This window comes from Saccostrea echinata, unplaced genomic scaffold, assembly GCF_033153115.1.
Source record: "Saccostrea echinata isolate AGI-Se365-2 ecotype Australia unplaced genomic scaffold, CSIRO_AGI_Sech_v1 ptg000014l, whole genome shotgun sequence".
Classification (NCBI taxonomy): Eukaryota; Metazoa; Mollusca; class Bivalvia; order Ostreida; family Ostreidae; genus Saccostrea; species Saccostrea echinata.
Genome location: NW_026889763.1, coordinates 11371737 through 11374819, shown reverse-complemented (window position 1 = coordinate 11374819; position 3083 = coordinate 11371737).

Below are 3083 nucleotides of genomic sequence, written 5' to 3'. Positions count from 1 at the left end.
GACTTAAACTTAATAGTTATGTAATAAAAATAAATTTCCCCAAAAGTCTGCTCTGCACTTAGAACTGTTCTTTCTTATTGTTTGTGGACGACGTAAGGGTAACCTTGAATTAGAGAACATATGAAGATTTAAATAACAAACTGGTAGAATACAGTCAGCTCCTTGGTGATATTCTGTCTGCCATGTCTGTTCAATAAAACCTGAGGCTTAACATAAAATAGAAAAAGTAATGGTTAACAAGGGCATTTAACTTACTGAAAAACATTGTTTTTATTGATTTTAATTCAACTATTTTTGCTTAGTTGAGCCACACTATCGGAATAATATCGTATGTCTGTCTTTGTATACATAGTTAATTGCATAGTTTTACAAAAAACTTTTATAAATTACTCAATGTTTGTCACAAAAAATCCTAAGAGGTAGTTTGATAAAGATTTTCAAACTATATTCTTCAAAACTGACCCTAGAGCGCAAAAATTCGATTTAAAAAAAACAGTACTGAAAAATGTCAGTACACAATGGTCATAGGAAAGCATTTTTTTAAAGGTTTCATGGCTACAGCGGCATTTTTTTTCCAAACCGAATCCTTTTTTTCTTCAGATATAGAACTATTAGTTTAAGGATTGATTTGGCAGTTGCTGAGAAAAATGAATTTGAAAATGAAGCAAATTTCTTCTATTTCTATGGCAAAGGTGACCATTTTGAAATTGTGAAAGCACCACTAGAATTGATGATAATCATTTCTGTGAAGTTTTATTAAGATTACTTAAGCCATGAAAAAGGTGAAGATACATGTAACGAACAGTTATTGATCTCAAAAAAATCTAAAACAATACAAACCTATGAACTGGGCATAAAATACGGACCCCCGGAAATTCTAGAGGTGGGATTAAGTGCCTAGGTATCCCCTGTTTACTTGACACACCAGCAGTGAACCCTAAGTATTGATCAGATAGACAGAATATTCAATAGTCAAACTAAGTACAAAAACAAAGCCCTAACAATTGGTATGAAACACTCAGCAACAAAAGGACCCAATGATAAATTGCATTTACTTTCAAGGTCATTATAAATATAATAGATTGTAAATAGAGTTTTGAAAATCTTACATTAAACCAGGTTGTTGAAATCCATGTAACGTCAATTTATTTGTCAGTAGCCTGCCTCGGTTTAAAAGTTGATCGAACTCAGTGCATTTTCTGAGCATTTGCAAACAAAATTATAGATTTATCAGTAACAATATATCCCTCCAAACTTCGTTCGGGGTGATCAAATAATCCAGTCCAGATAAATGAATTGAGTTTACTAGCGATCTTTCGATGCGCACTTGAGTTTCTCTTAACAATGTTTCGGTATGATCATGGATTTTGTAATAGCTGATGGCTAATCTAGTATAATACATTTACAACGAAGTGGAATGACAAGACAAAATTTAAAAAAAGACAAGTAGAATATTGGTTTTACATACAGATTTTATCAACAATATCAGAAACGAAAAGCATCAGTCTAAGAGGGGATCCATTATACATTATATACTTTCTTTTACTTAAGATAGTTTTGTGAAACAGCAGTGACAAGTCTTATGATTATCAAAAGTCACATCTTATGATTATCGAAAGTCACATCTTAAGGTAATCATAAGATCTATCTGATGACAAATCTTAAGATAGTTTTGTGAGATCCGGCCCAGGTGTTTAAGATAGGCACAGTAGTTGGCAATAATTAAGTTCCCCAAATGACAGTCGATGTTTCCGCTACTCGGTTTTGCGATGATATCGTAATGTGTAACCTAAGGGTTCGTTTTCAAAGGATAAAGGGTTTTCCTCTGGCTCGACTTGAGTCTACAATTAATACTTTGAATTAATATTATTTACAATAATTATTGTTGATTTACTGGGATACTTGTCCCGTGTTCTATTTTTTTTAAAGCGGTGACACAAACTTGGGTTCTAATTGTGTAACGTAGAGCTGGCTGGGCACCTTGCACTGTAATCCGTACATGACAAGGAGCACACGGCGGGTGTGAGCGGTCGGATGGGGATTTGATTAAATCAATATTTTATTATGCAAAGTCAAATCACATAAATGGATTGGACATCAGGCATAGCCTATACATGTATAAGTCCTCTCCAGGAAGGTCAGGGTTACAATGGAATTGACAATAATCATGTGTAATGGTTTACAATTAATTATGGAATTGTTTATAATAAGTTATATTAATTTCTAATGTAAACTAGAAACGGAAGAAATGAAAAAGATAAATTATACACACGATTTGTTACCTAGCATATATTCTCATTATACAATACAATGAAAATAAAATAAAAGGGGATGCTCACTCCTCCTAGGCACCTGATCAAATATCTAAATTTTGCGGTCTGTGTCTGCCCTGCTCCAAATTTGTATCGTTTCATTGGACTTTCAAGATTACTGTACGTTATCTTCATATTTCATTCCACAACCAAGTTCTAAGAGTACTCGGTGTCTCACCCTTATTCAGGATTACTGCACCTTGTATCTTCAGATCCCCTGGTTTACTTTTCATTAGTGCTACTACTTCCACCCTTTCAAACTTCTCTCACTATTGTCACTTTAATAATTACCTATTTTTCTTCTTTTGTAACTTCTGATCAATACAGACGTCTGACTTCAGAATGACATAAACTGCCTCTGCAGCCTTTAATATAGAAAAGGGCTATACCATCAAACAGGGGTGAGCAGGCTCCTGGACTATACCATTAGTCCTAGTCACATCAGTGTTTGGAAGGTATAGGCCCATTGTATTACTCATTACTCTTTACAATATTTTGACAGTTAACCTATACGTTAAAAAAAAAATCCGAATTTTTGCATCCAGATATAATGAAATATATGGAGATAACGAACAGTATTCAAGCTCAAAAGTCCATTATACAATACAAAATAGGAGCAGCGATATAAGCAGCGATATCGATTTTGGTTTAATTTTTTTCTTAATCCTAATTCCGTTTGTTTATAATTGCCGTGGGAAAAATTTGACACAGGAGGCAAGAAAAATCATCGTAAGTTTATTCAAGAAAGGTTTTCTGGCCATAACTTCTAAA